Source organism: Castor canadensis, chromosome 11 (genome assembly GCF_047511655.1).
Source record: "Castor canadensis chromosome 11, mCasCan1.hap1v2, whole genome shotgun sequence".
NCBI lineage: Eukaryota > Metazoa > Chordata > Mammalia > Rodentia > Castoridae > Castor > Castor canadensis.
The window spans coordinates 11,833,585-11,853,298 of NC_133396.1; positions in this window are offsets into that span (position 1 = coordinate 11,833,585).

The window sequence follows — 19,714 nt, forward strand, 5'->3', positions numbered from 1 at the left end:
AAGTTAGGGGCTGATTACTTTCAACCACAGTTAACATGTTTCCTGGAGTAATTAAACCACTTGAAGCCATTTTTTCTTTTGTGTTTTCCATCAGTGGAGGCAAGTTAAAACATGTCAGCATCTTCCTATTTTTGAAACAGACCCTACAACCTCTTCTACCAATACAATTTTTTTTTAGAAAATAAACACATGGATGATGTGTCTAATTGATGCAAATAGAAACTCAACTAATTAATTGCGTGTAATCGCAATAGATGGGCACACATAAGTGATGAGAAGATGGAGCAGTAGGAAAGGAGCCGACATTAGGATCAAAGAAAATGGTCTGAATGCAGAAGAGGAAAAAGTTGCTGAAATCATGAGTAGAACTTTAAATGAAATGCATTTTCTGAGAACATAGTAAACTCTTATATTGAGTGAATGAACAACCATTGGATAAATGGCTGGGAGTTACATTCCACACAAATAAACTGTATGACTCTAAAAAAGAATATACAAGTCACATGGGCACAGTGGTGCACACCTGCAAACCTAGCAGTTAGGGGATGGAGGGAGGATCAAGAGTTTGATGCCCATCTTGAATGAGGTTAGCCAGGCTCAGAAGACCAAAATTCGTATGTTCTCCCTCATATGTGGACTTTAGATCAAGGGCAAATACAGCACGGGGACTGGACTTTGGTCACATGATAAAGTGAGAGCACACAAGGGAGGTGTGAGGATAGGTAAGACACCCAAAAAACACGATAACATTTGATGTCCTCAATGCAAAGGAGCTAATGCAGAAACTTTAAAGCGACAGAGGCCAATAGGAGAAGGGGACCAGGAACTAGAGAAAAGGTCAGTTCGAGAAGAATCAACTTAGAATGTAACACATATGTACATGAAAGCAATGCTAGGAATCTCCCTGTATAGCTACCCTTATCTCAACTAGCAAAAACGCTTTGTCCTCCTTATTATTGTTTATACTCTCTCTTCAACAAAATTAGATATAAGGGCAAAACAGTTTCTGCCTGGAAGCGAGGGGGTGGGGGGGGAGAGGGAGGAGGCGGGGGGGGGGGGAAGGGATGGGGCGGGGGGACGGGGGGAGAAATGACCCAAACATTGTATGCAAATATGAATAAAAGATATATTTTTAAAAATAAAATATCTATTCAAACGTTAAAAAAAAAGAGTTTGATGCCAGCCTGCACTACATAGTGAGAGTCTCTTGATAAATAAAATAAGATAAATATATGCAATTAAGTATTGGTAATGATAGCATATATTTTCAATAGGACAGAGCACTTTTGCATACATTGCCTTATTTGTTTCTTACAGTAATCTTGTATAGAAAGAAGAGAAGGTATAATTATTCCCATTTTGTGGATTCATCATTTTATCAGTTAAACAGCTGCACCATGCCAGGAACTGAGCAAGGCCCTAGGAAGTCAATGGTTACTGAACAGCCCCGGTCCCCACAGAGTCTAACTGCCAAGACAGATGTCCAGTGAGTTATTATATGCAGGGACTGCAAGGCCTACAAATAAAGAATGAGAATCTCAAGGAAGTTTAGTTGTTTAGATGCGCTCACATCATGGCTAATTGAAGACATTCTTCCTGGGGGCAGTTAGAAAACTCTTCCTTTGAGAAAGCTCTGTTCAGTTCATTTGTCCATTTCTTTGTTGGGTCATTGATTTGGGGGAGGATTTAGTTTTTGAGCTCCCTGTATAGTCTGGTCTTTGGTTGGGCAGAAGCTTTTTTGTTTCACGTAGTCCCATTTGTAGATCCTTTCTCTTAGTTGCTGAGGTACTTAAGTTCTATTTAGGAAGTTATTGCCTGTGCCAACTGCTTCCAGTGTATTCCCTGCTTTTTCCTACACTAACTTCAAAGTTTCAGGTCTTATATTAAGGTCTTTAAGCCAGTTTTGAGTTGATACTTGTACAGTGTGAAAGACATGGATCTTGTTTTAGTTTTATGCATGCATATATCCAATTTTCCCAGCAACATTTGTTGAAGAGACTATCTTTTCTCCATCATATGCTTTGGGCACCTTTGTCAAAAATCAGGTGAGCATAGCTGCATGGATTTATACCTGGGTCTTCTACTCTGTTCTATTGGCCTTCATAGCTGTTATTGTGCTGTGCCATGCTGTTTTTATTTCTATGGCTCTACAGCATAGTTTGAACCTGGGTACTGTGATACTTCCAGCATTGCTCTTTTTGCTGAGAATTGCCTTGGCTATTCGTGGTCTCTTGTGCTTCCAAATGAACTTTAAGGTTGATTTTTCAATCTCTGTGATGTCATTGGGATTTTAGTGGGGATTGCATTGAACATGTAGATTGCTTTTGGTAACATAGCCATCATCACAATATTGAGTCTACCAATCCTTGAGCATGGAAGATCTTTCCATCTTCTGTAGTCTTCTTTGATTTCTTTCTTCAGTGGTTTTCATTGTAGAGGTCTTTCACTTCCTTTATTGTTGTTTATTCCTAGGTATTTTACTTTTTGAAGCTATTGTAAATAGAATTATTTTCCTATAGTCTTTCTCAATCTGTTCATTGTTGGTATATAGAAAGGCTACCAATTTTTGTAAGTTTATTTTGTATCCCATTACTTTTATGAAGATATTTATGATGTCTAAGAGTTTTTTGGTATAGTTTTCTGAGCCTTTTGGGTATAAAATCATGTTATCTACAAATAGTGATGGTTTTAATTCTTCCTTTCCTATTTGAATCCCCTCTATTTCTTCTTGTTGTCTTATTGTTCCAAGACTATATTGAGTAAGAGTAGAGAGTCTCCCAAAAAAGAAAAGTCCAGGACCTGACATATTCACTGCTGAATTCTACCAGACCTTAAAAAGAAACTAACACCAATACCCCTCGGTCTTTTCCATGAAATAGAAGGGGAAAAACACACTGCCAAACTCATTCTATGAAGCCAGTATTACATTAATTGCAAAACCAGACAAGGATACAACAAAAAAAAGCCAATCTCTTTAATGAACTTAGATGAAAAAATCCTCAATAAAATACTGCCAAACCAAATTCAACAACATATCAAAAAGATCATACACCATGACCAAACTGGCTTCATCCCAGAGATGCAGGGGTGGTTCAACACACACAAATCATTCAGTGTAATATAGCACATTAATAGAAGCAAAGACAGAAATCACACGATCGTCTCAATAGATGCAGAAAAAACCTTCCACAAAATTCAACATCCTTTCATGACAAAAGTTCTAATGAAATGGAGCATGAAGCACCAATGCTTTCTATTAAACTAAAGTTCTCAGTGAATAAATGTGAACGTGTGAAGTACTCAGGAAGTATTATTAAAAGCATTCGTGGCAGTAGCACAGCTGAAGTGACATTGTCACCTGTGGCCATGAGAGGTACAAGAATGCACAATTGCCATCAAGAGGTTTTTTAGATAGATGATAATGAGATTGACTTCTGTGCTCAGTAAAAGTTTGAACCAAATGTTTTCCATCCCAATTGTTAATGTCCATGAGGCTAAGAAGTATCAGATGTATCAAGTATAGAAGTCAGGAAGTTTCTGTTCCTCCAGGGCAGCAAAAAAGGTCATGGAACGATAGTCACAAAGCTGGGTCTTTCTAGAAAAAGAATGAAAAGTACTTTTCCCAATCCTTACCACATGTTATTTACAACAGCATAAAAAGTGCTTTGTTTTTGTATCTTTCTCTAAAAGAACATGAGAAAATGCCTCTAAAATTCCCAGAATGTACATATGAGATTTCTGTTGCCTGGTGTTTTTTTCCCCAAATCCTTCCAATGAAATATCCCCAAGGACTACAAAAATCTTCAGGATATGAATTATGTCTTTTACAATATTTTTGGTCTTCTTCCAGTTCTGCTTTGGATCTTTGGCCTCAATGTGAGAAACAGAAGCCCCTTGTTTCTGTTGAGAGGCAGATAGGTTTTCAGATTGTGACATCTTCTGGTCAAACCCGGAAACCAACATCAAAATTTCCTTGCTTTTAGCATGAAATAGACTTTGCCCCATGAGGGAAACAAGACAGGATATATTTACCTCTCCAGAATTTTATTCAGGCCTCTTGGGAGATAACAGCTCAAACTGCATTCAAATCAAGTCATGCAGCCATTTCAAAAGTTCAGTGTTTATTTATTTAGAAGTACACATCCTGCTTAAGAGCAGCTGCTCTTTTTAAAATAATATAAAACACCTTTATATGGCAAATTGTATGACTGAACCACAGGCATTGCTCTTTTTTATTGTTTGGGGGTACATTGTGGCATTTACAAAAGTTCTTACAATATATCATAGTTGAATTCACCCCTCCATCATTCTCTTTTATCCCCCCTTTCCCCATTTCTGGAATAGTTTCAACAGGTCTCATTTTTCCATTTTCATACATGTGTACACAGTATTTGCACCATATTAACCCACCTACACCCTTTCTCCACCTCCTTTCCCCCTCCCACTGGTACCAACCCCCCAGACAGGACCAGACATAGGCTCAATCTACAGAAAGAGGAATCAAACTGGGATCTTTATAGAATGCTTTTAGCTACCAGTGTCATCACATGTATAAGTCATTTATTTTAGTTGTCTGAACTCACTCAAAACTACTTTTGTGCCTCAGAGAAAGAGAGACTGGGAAAGCAAAAGAGAGAAGCAAGATTCAGTATCCAAGTAGGGCATGGTGATTCATGCCTGTAATCCCAGCTTCTCTGGAAGGAAAGGTAAGAGGATCATAGTCCATAGCTATCCCAAGCAGAAGTTAGTTAAAAGAAAAAAAAGGACTGGGGCATGGCTCAAGTGGAAGAGTGCTTGCCTAGCAAACGTGAAGCCCTAAATCCAATCCCAATACTGACAGAAAAAAAAAATCCAGGATCTGAACTATCTAATTATTAAGAGAAGGTTAACCAACAATACAAGCAAAGGAAAAATTTTAGGAAAATGCCTTCACTTATTGCCTCAAGGTTAGGGTGTAAGCCCCTACATAGAACACTTTTCCTTTCCTGTAGCTATAAGAAAATATCTGAGATTCATAAAGAATGCAGCTTTATTTGACTCCTGGCTCTGGAGGCTGAGAAATCCATGAGCAGGGTGCCAGCATTTACTCAGGATTCACCTGGTGAGGGCCCTTGTGCTACATCATAGCAGGGCCAAAGGCAGTGCATGGAAAGACAGCAAGCATGCTAGGGAGATCTTGATTTTATAACAAAGCCACTTCTGTTGTAACCCATTAATCCATAAATATTTGATTCATTCACTAGAACAGAACTCTAATGACTCAATCAACTTGCAAAGGTCCCCTACACTGCTGAATCAGGGACCAAGTTCTTGGGACTATGAATCTTGGGAGTCACATTCACACCATAGCACCTTTTAACAAATTAGCCACCAGGATGTCTTTTTTGCCTCCGTTTCAATACCCCAAAACAGACAACTGAGTAACCTCCTTGATCTGTTTTCCACAGACCCACATCTTAACCTAAGCCAACATGGAAGGGAAAACAGAGGCAAGGAAAGATGAGCCCAGGTTAAAGAATCCCATATATGAAAAAGTTTCTTCCCGAGCTCAAAAAATCTAGATGAAATTGTCCATTCCAGAACTTCCCAGAGTGGAATAGAGAAAGGCAGTCTTGCCTAGGAGGGAGACAGCTCCATGTCCTCCTCATACTTTAGCTTCCAGGAAGACCAAACACTCCATGTCCTACAAGAGCAGCAACAGAGATCAACTCCTGGGCACATCTCAGCAGCAGCCTCAGTCCAACTCGGGAGCGCTGGGACATACTGAGTCCTCTTTCTGCACAATGTCTCTCTTATGGTTTGTATCTGAAATATTCCCTGAAAGCGCATGCACTGAAGGCTTGGTCCCCGTTGGTAGTGCTACTGGGAGGTAGTAGAAACTTTAAGAGATGGGGCTTAGTTGGAGGAAGTAGCTCACTGTAGGGGTGGGGAACGTGCCTTTGATAGGTATCCTGAGACCCAGGTCCGTTCTACTGTTTTGTTCTGCTTCCTGGCTGCCACAAGGTGAGTACCTCTGTATTACATACTTCCACCTGATGTTCTGCCTTGCCATTGGCCCAGAAACAATAGAGCCAGTCACCATGGAATAAAAACCTCTGAAACAATGAACCAAAATAAATCCTTCCTCCTTTAGGTTGTTGTTTTTTTTTTTTCATTCATATGTGCATACAATGTTTGGGTCATTTCTCCCTCCATCCTCCCCCCCGCCCCCTCCCTCTCCCTTTAGGTTGTTTTTGTAAGGTAACTAACAGTCCCTCTGAAGAGGGAAGGAGAAAAGGATGCTCTAACATTCTTCATTCTTTCCAAGGACTGGCAGCTCTCACCAGAACAAAAGTAGCCAACATTTTTGAAATCTGAAATAGTTTTGGCTTTACTTGTAAAGCACATTTACAACTGACACTGAGATGTGACGACTTTCAGATAGCTGAGACAGCTCTACTCCTGTGGTCTGTTCTGGGTACAGAGAACTGACAGAAAACACACACTTCCAAATACAATGAAGAGCTTTTTTTGAGAAAACTATTTTCAAAAAAATACTAAGTATTTCAAAATCACAGAAAAATAGCATTATGACTTTTTCTGTATGAAATGCATTGATATTAATATTTTTAAGACATGTCCTCACCTAGAGTTAAAGATGTATTTGATTTGTCATAAAGTGGATCTTTGGGCTGTATCTATATACTGCTTCACACAATTAAAACCTTAATTTTTTTCCAGGAATAGATAGCTTCCAGAGGAACACAATCTTAAGACAGACTTAGAAATAACACACATCCCAAAGTATGCTCATGGGGACCCCTCACAATGTTTAGTAAAATGGAGTCAGCAGTCCAGACAGTTGGAGAAATACCTCTGTGTTATACCTGTCTTCCAGGAGATTCAAGATGCACATGACATTAGTAAAAGTCTGAGAAATTTGGAAGTAAATGAAAATTTTAACAGATTAAATTTGCTTAACATGAAAATTTTGAAGATTCGTTGGCCAAGGAATACTTGAGTAGAGAAACATCTAGCAAGATCTCAAGGAGTTAGTGCCCTGTGGAGCACATCACAGAAAACTGCTGGTGAAACAAACAGGTACATGAGGTTTTGCTGTTGATTATTTTCTTTTCCCAGAGCCAGGACAGACTGGCCTCAACACAGAAACCAATGCACTGTTGCCATGGAACCCTGAAAACAGCCAAATGTCACAAGAACAGAGAGGAGGATGAGGCAACAGGTCCTTGAGCTACTGAGAACCTGTCTATCCTTCCACTAAACCTGAGTTCCAGGAAATAACAACACAGCTTGTAGTTATGGTAACAACAAAATTAACTTCTTTATAAGTCATTTAGGAAGGAAGTCAACCAAGTGGTACTTAAAAAGCTGGATTCTAACATGAATACTGCCTTCGCTAAACCTGATAGGATTCCTCCTTCATACATCACTCTTTCAAAAAGGATTGAATGTTCTTTCTTTTCTGTGAAATAAAAGTGCACACGCTGGAGTGAGTCACAAAAGCCCCTCCAGGCTGAAAAGTTCCTAACACAAGCAGTAAAAAGGAAATCCATCATATTCTCCTTCTTGCTGCCTTTCCTAGAACTTTAAAGTTGGAAGGAAACTTTTTGTATCTTCTCCCTTCCTACTTTTTATTTCTGGGTTATTGTCATGGGGCATTCTGTTTCCTAGTTTTGGGGGTAGAGAAGTGCGTATGATAATAGCTTAAGATTCACAAAATGGGTTTCTCTGACTGAAACCTGTTAGGGGTTAAGCCAGTCTTCCTGGAGAAAGTCCATTTTCTTCACCTCTCAAGAGTAGTTAATTATGAACTAATCTTGGCCCCATTTCCCCCTCCACTTGACATTCATCTTCCACAGAGAATCCCTCTGAAAAGATTTGGTTTCCCTTTATTTTACTACTTCAAACAAACAAACAAAAAAAAAGGATTAAGCACAATTCCCTGAAAATCTGCTCTTGTCATTTTTACGCACTTATATTGCACTAAAAGACATCATTACCTTCTGAGAAGACTTGTCCCATACTCTTGGGAACAGAGATTCTACCTCTATTTTCCCAAGATGTCCCACCTAAAGTAACATCTGCAAGAGGCTAGTTCTGACTGAGAAGAACACAGAGGTGAGGAACTGCAATTTGGCTTGTAAACTTTCTTTACTTCCAGGCAAGGATGCTGGACCTGGCTTTCTCAATCCTTTTCCACTTTGTTATGGAAACATCTGTTTGCTACCAAGGAAATAGTCATGGTCACTTCTGCCCATGCCAAACAAAGGATTGCATGATCACAAATGGCTACTACCATGTGAAAAATTTGGGAGGGAGAAGTAAAGTGACCAAAATAGAATATTCAAATCCTTTATCTTTTACTCCCCATGAAGAGTCATTGACACCTGTAACTCGACAACCTTGCACTGTTTCATATTCCTAAGATACTTTTGGGGTTTTCCAAAGAAGTCTCTACCAGTCTGAGTCTCTACCTGCCTCTAAAGATTTGAGAAATTACAAATATTCTAAAGGTAAATATGCTCATTTAATTGGTGATCATAACATCCTTTATCAGTTTCCTTTGTATAGCTATAATTAAGGAGAAGGAAAAAGCCCCCAGCCAAGTTCAGTCTGAGCCATTTTCAGTGCTTGCTTTTCAATCTAAGATCCTGAAGAAAAAAAATATCCAAAGATCAGTAAGCAGAAGAGATACCCCAGCAGGATTCCCCCAAGTGAATTTGCCACCTCATGAACGTGGAAGTTTGACTCTCCGAAATTTCACAGGGTTCTGCTATCTCCAATACAGGCCTTACAATAGAACCCCTTGTTGTTGGCACCTGAGCTCAGGGAAGACTAACAGAAGGTGAGAGAACTCTTGCCTGGCCATTCTTAGCTTCAAATAGATTGCAGTAGTTTCCTGGCCTTAGAAGAGTTTGAATTCCTAACCCTTACTGCTAAAATCTTTACCTTGCCACAACCTTCATTCTGTCTCCACCTTTCTTAACGTGAAATACTTGATTTCAACCCTAAGAAGACAAAGCTACAAATTCTAGCAGTGACCAAGGGTATCACCAAGGATGTCTCCTTCCCAGTGAACTTGCCATCAATATTGAATCTGACAGGTTTTCTTAATTTCTACCCTTCTTTACTTTATGGATGCATTTGAAAGATTGAAAACATTTTAGGCAAGGGAAAATATTGCCCCCTACAGAGCATATGAATCCGAGTTTTATAGGTGGTTGCTCACAAGCACAGCACACTCTTTTGAAAAGGATTTTCAAAAAGCTAAAAGTAGATCTGTCATACTATACAGCAATCCCACTCCTAGGGATGTACCTGAAGGAATGTGAGTCAGGTCACAACAAAGGCACCTGCACACCCATGTTTATTGCAGCACTATTCACAATAGCCAAGTTATGGAAACAGCCCAGATGACCCACTACTGATGAATGGAGTAAGAAAATGTGGTATTTATACACAAGGGAATTTTATTCAGCCACAAAGAAGAATGAAATTTTGTCTTCGCAGGTATATGGATGGAACTGGAGAACATCATCTTAAGTGAAGTTAGCCAGGTTCAGAAGACCAAAAGCCATATGTTCTCTCTCATATGTGGAATATAGACCTAACACAAACACATCTATGTTATGAAACACTGGTCACACTAAGAGGAGGTGATGTACAGGAGCGGTAGGGTAAAAGAAGGAAACTAAGAAGTTGAATACAATTGATATACTCTCTATGCAAAAATGAATATAGAAACCTTAAACCAGCTGAAACCACCATAAGAAAAGGACTAAAGTTGAATGAAGAAAATTAGAGGAATAAACCAACTGGGGTCAAAATACACATATACATGGAAATATCACAAGGAAATTCCTTGTGTAGCTATCTTTACCTCAAACAAGCAAAAATGTCACTTTTTTCTTTTCTTTTTTTTTTTTAATTCTAAAAAAATGGAGAACAGGAGGGCAGAACAGGTCCTGCCCAAGGATGGGGGCAGGGGGTTGGAACCAAAGGGAGGGGGAAGGTAGCAGGGAAAGGGGTTAGGAGGATGAATATGGTGCAAAAAATGTGTGCACATGTATATTAATGTAAAAATGATATCTGTTGAAGCTATTCCAGGAATGGGGATGGGTAAAAGAGAGCAATGGAGGGTATGATATATTTGACACAATATAAAAACTTTTGTAAATGCCACAATGTACCCCTACCCAGCACAACAATAAAGGAAAAAAACTAAAAATAAGTAAATAATAAATAAAAGGATTTTCACTCTTTTCTCCTTTTACTGTGAAGTTCACAAAGCTGGTGACAATCCTGTTGGCTGGGATGATTTTTACACACATATTTATTGCTTAAGTAAAGATGAGAGACAATGTCAAGAAATTTTACAAAAGAAGGAAGTTGATCCAACACTATTCCCCAAATCAAGTGAGCATGAGAATATTTTGGTCTGAAATTCTTGAAGTTCCCTCAGTGCCATTGTGAAAGATGAGTTCTAACGGGCCATCTCATAATATCCCATGGGGTTCTTTGGGTTTTCCTCCCATGCTCTATAAAAAATAAGGAGCTATTTCTCCTTAGAGCCTCCATCTAGCTCTTTCAAAAATGCAAGGTTAACCAGAAGACGGAGACGTGATGATTATAAGTTTAAGGCCAGCCTGGGCAAAAGTTAGTGAGACTCTACCTTAAAAACAAAATACAAACAAAAGTGCTGGGGGTGTGGTTCAAGTGATAAAGCACTTGCCTAGCAAGCTCCAAGCCCTGGGTTCAATTACAGTACCATTTACACAAAAAAAGCCATGTTAAATTAATTTGATTTCTTGATTTTAGTCTTAACATCCTCCAATTAAGTAGAATCACTATAAAGGGGGACATAATTACCTCTGTACTCATGGAGCCATAAACAACAGAAATTTCAGAGCATATATAAGAAACACTACGCTTTTCCAATAAAAGTTAAGGGATTGGTCAGAAGTTTAAAAAAATCTGAAAACAGTAGATCAGTAGAAAATATAAGAAAAGTAATAAGTGCTAAGTTAAATGGTGCATAATCTCTTAGCCAACAGGGAAAAACTAAACTGAAGCCAAAAAATTGCAGGTAAAACTTTTAAAAGTTCCTGCAATATCATTATCAAATGCCCTGAGAGTAATTGTGAACTCTAAATTACAAATAACTTCATGTGGATCTAGTCTTTAGCCAGGTTAGGACTTCTGAGGAAGCATTTCTCATGCATTTCCAGTGAACATAGAAGAGCTTTTCAGAATAGTCCCAGATAACTTTTCACCTGAAGCTTTAGAGGGCTGACTCCTGCCGATGATACCCACCATGGTTCCCAGCACTCAGCACTCAACACTGCAACTCACACTCAGTGAGTCGGCAAACCCTGTGGCATCCTTCCTGATACTGTGTTTTTCTCTGAATCTGTCCCTTCATTTGTACAGCCACCTCTCTTAGAGTGTGGAGCAGAGAAAGGACAGAAGAGGGAATGGTGCTCATTGAGTGCCTAATTTCTTATATTATCATACAATACCCAAAACAATCCTGTGAGGGAGCTGAGGCTTGGAAAGTTGAAGGAAACTTCCCAGTGCTTCCTGGTTCATACGCTATGGGAAGGCAATGCTTCAACCCAGTTGTGTCTCCTAATCCTTGGAAGTCAAGACTAATACATAGAACAAGCAGAAAGTCATACAAGTGGCAAGTAACTTTGTGTTTAATGACACATTGCTAGCTAAAGGTCATTGCTAGCATAGGTCATTGAAGGAATGAGTATGACATCTAAGGAGGTGACCACGGAATTATGGCCTCCCTTGAAGAGCTGTGAGAAGCTGCACAAAAAGTGAGGCAGTCTTTGGAGGGTTTTATAGAAGTCACTAGAGCATCATTATGAAAACTTGGGTAAAAGTCTACAGTGATGTATTCTGTGAGTCAGTCCATTAGGATTTTCCTGTTCCGTATAACAGGAAACCCAACTCAGACCATAAAGAATATTTTAATGGTCCTTATGATTTGATTACAAAATGTTTCAGGGACAGTTGGAGCAGGGCTCAGCTTGCATTTCTCCATAATCTCATCAGTCTTGTGCTCCTTGTGCTATCAGCCCCATGCTCAGAGTAACAAGCACTTCTCCTGGTGGCACATGCCTGCAGAAGTTCGAGGCTTCACTTTTGCATGTTGGACAGCAATACAGCCCAATGAAATTAGAATGTGAACACAACTGTAACTTAACTTTCTACTGTTTCCATTTTAGAAAATAAAAAATAGGTAAAATTGATTTTATAACATTTTATTGAATGCATTGTCTCCAAAATTTTGTCATTTCAATATGCAATCAATGAAAAATTGACAAAATGGTTGATAAAATAATTACTGATAATTATACAAAATAATCGATTAAGTAGTTACCATTCTGAATTTCTTCTTATATTTCGCAGACAACACTTTCATGACCAAGAAGGAAGAATTCCCCTGAAGTAGTTGTTCTACCAAATGATCAGAGTATGTGTATCTTCTATCCCTTGCAGCCTTGACCCCAAACCATCCATTGGCTCTATTCTACATTTTGGTTTTTTGCTATCCTTTTGCAATTTACTCAGTGAAATGGTCTCTGCAGAACTCAGTTTTTCTTTCAGTGTTCTCCACTATTCAGCTATTTTATCCCTCTCTGCCATTTTATTTTAATTAAGCAGGAAAACATGGAGGCTTCGTTCTGTTAACATTAGAGTTAGATGAATTTCCTGGTCATGTATCAATATCCAGATTCATCCATTGATGGATAATTAATGTGTTTTTCCAAGCAGAAAATTTTCCTTCATCTTCTGGGTTTCTTCCCTAGCTGTGTGTCTTTGGCTCTTTCTATATACTGCATGGCACTCCCTCTTCCTAGGTGTGATTTCCTTCCAGAGACAGAAACACTACTCTTTTCTCTTCCTGTCATGTCCTTTTCATCATGTCTTCCTCTTCCTTTCCCAATCTTTGCTTAGAGCAAATAACTATGCAGAATCTGCAGAAGGAAAATCAACCTGATGATAAAGGGAAATGCTTCAGAAGGTGTTAGGGAAGTGACATCCTGGTTACACGTGCCCCTGGGCGGGGACTGTACAACGGATACTTTCAGATAGAAGAAGAGAGATAATGCAGGGTAGGCACTTCCATACACGGCCTACGTGTAGGAAAGAAAGTGCTCAAGTTAGCTAAGTGTTTCTCTTAAATGGTACCTAAGAAGGTTCAACATTTACAGATCAAAAAACCTAATACAGCACATAAATGGAATCAAGGACAAAAAAATCACATAATCATCCCAGTAGCTGCAGAAAAGGCATTCAATAAAAATTCAGTTCTGAATATGTTAGCTACAGAGGACCATACCTCCAAGTAATAGAGATCATATATGACAAACATGTAGCCAACATTATAATATCCCTTCATGCTAAGAGCCCTGAATAAATTAGGTGTAGATGGACCACACCCCCACATAATAAGAGTTATATACAACAAACTTATAGCCAAAATCACAGTGAATGAGGAGAAAGTGAAAAATTTCCTCTAAGATCAGAAAAAAGAAGTGTGTCCACTCTCACCACTCTTATTCAATATAGTTACTAGAAATTATAACCAGAGCAATTAGGCAAAATAAAAGGAATACAAACAGGAAAGGAGTAGGTCAAATTATCTGGAGTCTATAGACTCTACCAAAATTCCATTGGAACATACAAATTCATTAAAATAGCAGGACACAAAAATCAGTAACTTCTGTACGTCAATAATCAACTTTCTGAGAATGAAACCAGGAAAGTAATCCCATTCACAACAACCACAAAAAATAAAATACTTAGGAATAAATATAAGGACATAAAAGATCTCTACAATGAAAGTTAGAAAACATTGAAGAAAAAAATTAAGAAAACACTAGATGGTAAAAAGACCTCCATGTTCGTGCATTGGGCCACACTTCCCAAAGTGATTTACAACTTCAATGCCGTCCCCAACAAAATACCAATGACATTCTTCTCAGGATTAGAAAAAAATCCTAAAATTCATAGGTAAGCATAAAAGACCCCAAATAGCCAAAACAATTCTGAGAAAAAGAGCAAACCTAGAGTCATCTCAATGCCATTTCAACACATACTACAAAATCATAACAACAAAATAGCATAATGTCAGCATAAAAACAGACACACAGCTAGGCAACCCAGAAATAAAGCCACACATCTTCAGTCCACTGATTTTTGACAAGGCTACAAAAATATACATTGACAAAAAGACAGACTCCTTAACAAATGCTCCTGGAAAAATCTAGATACCCACTTCCAGAAGATTGAAATTAGACCCCTATCTTTCACACTATGCAAAAATCAACCCAAAATGGACCAACAAATTTACTGTGAGACCTGAAACTCTGAAACTGTGTGAGGAAAACATAAAGGAAATACTTCAAGACATTATTGGCACAGGCAGCAACTTCCTGGATGAGATACCAAAAGCACATGAAATAAAAGTAAGAAGTGACAAAGGGGATTACACGAAATTAGAAAGCTCTACATAGCAAAGGAAACAGTCAACAGAGTGAAGAGACAACTTACAGATGGGAGAAAATCTTTATCAGCTATACATGTGGCAGAGGATTAATATCCAAAATATATAAAGAACTCAAAAAACTTAACATCAAAAGTAATCCAACCAAATGGGCAAATGATCTAAGCAGACATCTCTCAAAAGAATAAATACAAATAAAATATGATCAATATCTCTATCCTTCAGGAAAATCTACCTTGAAATGTCATCTCACCTTGATTAGAATGGCTGCCATCAAAGGAACAAAAAATAATAAATGCTGGTAATGAACTGGAGAAAAAGGAACCCTATACATCATTGGTGGGAACGTAAATTAGCAAAACCACTGTGGAAAACTGTATGAAGTTTCCTCAAACAACTAAAAATAGAACTACATATAATCCAGCCATCCAATTCCTCAACGAAATCAGCCTACAAAAGAGGCACATGCAGATCCATGTTTATTACAGCACTACTTGCAATGGCACTATTTGGAATCAGCCTAGGTATCTATCAACAGATGAATGGATAAAGAAAATGTGGTATATAGACACAATAGAGTATTATTCAATAATAAAGAACAATGAATAGGTCACTTTACAGGAAATAGATAGAACTGGAGGACATCATGTTAAGTGAAATAAGCCAGATTCAAAAGACAAGCATGGCATATCTTCTCTCATATGTGAAAACTGTTTTTTAAATGACCAAAAAGTAGGAGAACTATGAGGGAAGAGGAAGGGGACCAGGAGGAAGAAGAAAGAAGACAGAAGGAAAGGGAAAAGATGACAGGATAGACAAAATCAATGTACAATATACCTATGTATCACAGCGTATCTCATCAATCTGTACAATTAGTATGTGTCAAAATAATATATTTTTTAAAAAACAGCTAAAGTCAGGAAACCCCATGACAGTTCCAGAAAATCATCATGCATGGTAAGGTAGCTGTCTTTCATTTTTGTGTCCATAATGGAAACGGAGTGAGAGGTGAGAGACCAGAAGAGGGCTGTGGTGAAGGAAACACAGCAATGAGCAGAGAACAAAATGCAAAACAAATAAGGAAAAGCCTAGAATAAAACTCCTAAAGGGACTTGAAGGCAAAGTTGACTAGAACCCCTAGTTTCAGAGCAATAGGAGGAGGATGCCTGTGTATGTGCCATGCGTCTCTGCTGGGCTGAGCCCTCCACTCAGCCTGAGGGGATCATGCAACAATCTTCAGCAATAAGACATACCATTGCCTTTGTTTTATTGTTTCTTTAAAACATACTAAGTACATGCTACCAATTCATTTGTTATTTTAATCCTTTATATTTTCAGAAAATCAAATGGCTTTTTCTGTAGTAGGTTAATATAGACACCAAAAAGAAGCCGAGTGACACCAAACAACTTACACCAAGCATTTTTTCCAAGGTGGCACCGATTGAAATTACAAACTTAGTTACTTTCTCAAACTGAAGACTTTTCCAAACTGCCATACTGGCCAGTCTTTAATATCTTTTCTTAAAAAAAAGTACATTTCATGAAACTTTCATTTCCATTACATCTGTGGGTAGTACTTATTAGTCAATAATATGTAGTACATCTGTTGCTATAGGAAATGCATAAAGACTAAGTCTTTGTCTATAATATATGCAATTCACACCTATTAAACTAAACAATCATAGAAACCTGAGAAGAGTGAACTTAAAAAAATCAAGTTGTTCCATGTCTCATCAATTATACATCAACTCTGTCAACACATATTTTACCTGAACTGACTGTATGCAGCTGATCGATGTTTTTCAAATAGACAGTGATTATGTGAACCGTTGTTGCATGTAAGATCATGCCATGTGGTGAGCAGGAAATTATTTTTAACTTTATACTTGTTAGAAAAATACATCTAGCGCATTTACTTGTGATGAAAGTAGACAAGGAACACCTGAAGTTTAGAAAGCAGCAGATTATTTGATAAGACGAGTCACAGAACGAGTTACAGTTACATACTAATCAATGTATTCCCGCTGCTTTAATACAGATGCCACTGTTTCTACCTTCTCCCTTAGCTGACTCTCTGGGATTTTGCTGGTAATAGTGTACCTGTGAAATCCAATTTCCCCTTTTTCCTTTCCAGCAAGAACCAACATGAGAGCCCTGGCCAGCACCTGTTCTCCCTGTGCTTTCTGAGGGGTCATAAAGGAGTTCAGTACAGTCTTCAGAACTACAGATGCCTCCTTCAAAAACCACATGAAGTAAAAACAAAAAAAAATCAAGATCATGGAGCCCCTTTTGTTTTATTTCATTTTTTCACAGATTCAAATGGGAGACTTAAGTAGGGTAGCCATTTCACTCTGTGAGGTGCACACCCTGACAGAAAGCACTGCTCTCAACTTGTACCTGAAGTACTAAACAGAAAAACACCAAGGGTGCCACTCCCCAGAAGAGCTCTGACCAGCTCTCAAACTTTACAACTCAGGTTGTAACTGGAGAATTGCACACACATGTGGACCCACAAATATCAGCCCTGGGAAAACACCCTAATTTGTTATGAAATATATTGCTCATATTTTTTTTAGGATGGCTTTGGGGAAAGTCATACAATACATATTGTTAGCTGGTAACAACACAGCACAAACTAGCCCCATATTATAAGGAATGATTAGAACAGCAACAGGCCTGATATAATCTGAAATGCTGTTGATAACAAACAAGTGAGGAGTAATTCATATTCCTTATGTTAAAAGTAAAATTTCAACCTGTGCCAACGTCATTGTCTGTGACAGTTTTATGTGACTACTTGGCTAGTATACCGTTATTTAAGCAAATACTGATCTGAGTATGGCTGTAAGGGTGTTTTGTAGATGTGATTAACATCTACAAGCAGTTGACTTTAAGTAACAGAGATTATCTTGGGTAATGTGGGTGTGTTTTGTCCAATCAGATGAAGACCTTAAGAGCAAAACTTGGGACTGAGGATGTAGTGTGGAGATAAAGTGCTTGCCTACCCTACCATGTGCAAGGCCCAGCGTTCAGTCCCCAGCACCACAATAAAAAGAAAAATCGGAAGTCTACGTCAAGATTGAAATATCGACGTCTGCTTGAGTCTGCAGCCTGCTAGTCAGTCCTACAAATTTGACTCTCATTTGCATGAGATAATTCCTTAAAATGAATCTAACAGTTTGCATACATATCTGATTGGCTCTGTTTCTCTAGAGAACCCTAAATGATGCACTACATTTTACTAAAAATAAGTCAAGATGTCATAGACAAAACCAGGGTCTGACCTAATTTTGTTGCAAAAGGGAGCCAGTCCTGTTCTGCTCCACCTCTCTACAAGCAGGGAGCGGCAGTGCTCACGGCTCGACTCACGGTGGCGCTCTAGCTCTACTCCAAAGAGCCAGGCTTCCTGTTGCAGGACAGCCTCACAGACAGGTTTCAAAGCAGCCCCATGAGTCAGCAATCCAAAAGCAGAAGTGTACAATTTATATATACAGCTGAGACTAACGAGGGGCTCACTGGGCTCAAGTTTGCCATCACCACCAGCAGGAAAATTCACTTTTTGCATTGGCTTTCCTTAGGAGTTTCATCTCTTTGGTGGCATTTAGCCACCACTTGGTCAGGCCCACAAAGCCTTCAGGAGAGAGAACTCCGTAGTCCAAGAGAAGGAGGATGCAATGCTTGTTAAAGTTTGGCTGTCTTTGCAACAAAAGACAAGCCACTTACTCATTGTTTTCTTTCTTTTCAACTCTTCAAATGTGGGGGTGGGGGGGTGTTGATGCCACTGTAGCCCAAGGGTGCAGTATGATATGTGCCTGCATGTTTATACACACAGGACATGACCCATCCTGAGCCCAGGATGTTGGCTGCCCACAGTCCTGGGGGACAGACTCTGTCTGTGCCTTTCCACAGCCACCTGGGCTAATCCCACTGGTGGTCAGAAGGGTACCCTGTCATTAGGCCATGTACTTAACCACAGGACTCCAAACATTTTAATTGCATGGGCTTGTCTATCCTATTTTGTAAGAAAAGTTTAAAATGCTTTCCCTTCTTAAATTTCTGCTTTGCATATGGGAAAACAGGAGCAGATACGTTGATGATCCATTGAAGGGCACCCAGTGAACTGGAATATGAGCTAAAGGCTCTTGACCTTCCATCAGAGGTGCCAACTTTCCTAAATTTCTGCCATGCAAGCAAAACTCCCCCCACCTCAACACACGTATACACACACACACACACACACACACACTCACCCTTTCCTTATGCAGTTGGCATCTGCTTTCTTTTTGAGTATGCATAGTCACATAAGTACACAGATCCATGTCTCTGGCAGTGTTAAACAAAGTGCCAACAGTGCTGTGTTACAGTCATAACCCAAAAGTAGAAGCATCACCTACCTGAGCTATTAGAATCCAACTTTTGAAATACATACACAGCAAGGTGTTGTGGCCTGCAATCCCAGCTACTCAGGAGGCAGAGTTGGGGAAGACTGTAATTCAAGGCCAACATGGGCAAAAGTTTAGTAAGAGGCCATCTTAAACAGGTCAGGCATGATGGTGTGCATTTGTAATCACAATAACATGGGAAGTGGGAGGATTGCAGTCCAAGGCCAGTCTCATGCAAAAAGTGAGACCCTATCTGAAAGACAATGAAAGCAAAGAGGGTTGGAGATATGGCTTAAATGGTAAAGTACTTGCCTAGCAAGCACAAGGTTCTCAGTACAATTTCAGTACTGCCAAAAAAATAAATAAATAAACCAGTCTCCATCTTAAAGATATACAACTCAGGATAGATGAAAACTCCAAAGAAATTCCATAGAAAGAAACAATTCAATTCTATTTATAAGCATATTTTCCAAGTTTACTAAAATAGAGATCACATTTTTGCATCAATGGAATAGCATTCCCTATAACACGCTAAGGAAATGCTGAATAAGATTATAAAAACTCTTTGTAGCATAAGGTTGGGTGCATAAACAGTAAGAATCTGTATTTATCAGTTTTTCTTTTCTATAGCAAAATACTTGAGACCAGCTAACTTTATAAGACAAAAGGTTTATTTATCACCGTATTATTTATTTATCACTTTTGCTCAACTCTGGTGAGGGCCATCTCAGCTGTATCACAGCTGACAATGTCAGAAGCATATGAGGAGCAATGGATCACATCAGATACAAGAAGCCAGAGAGGCCAGGCC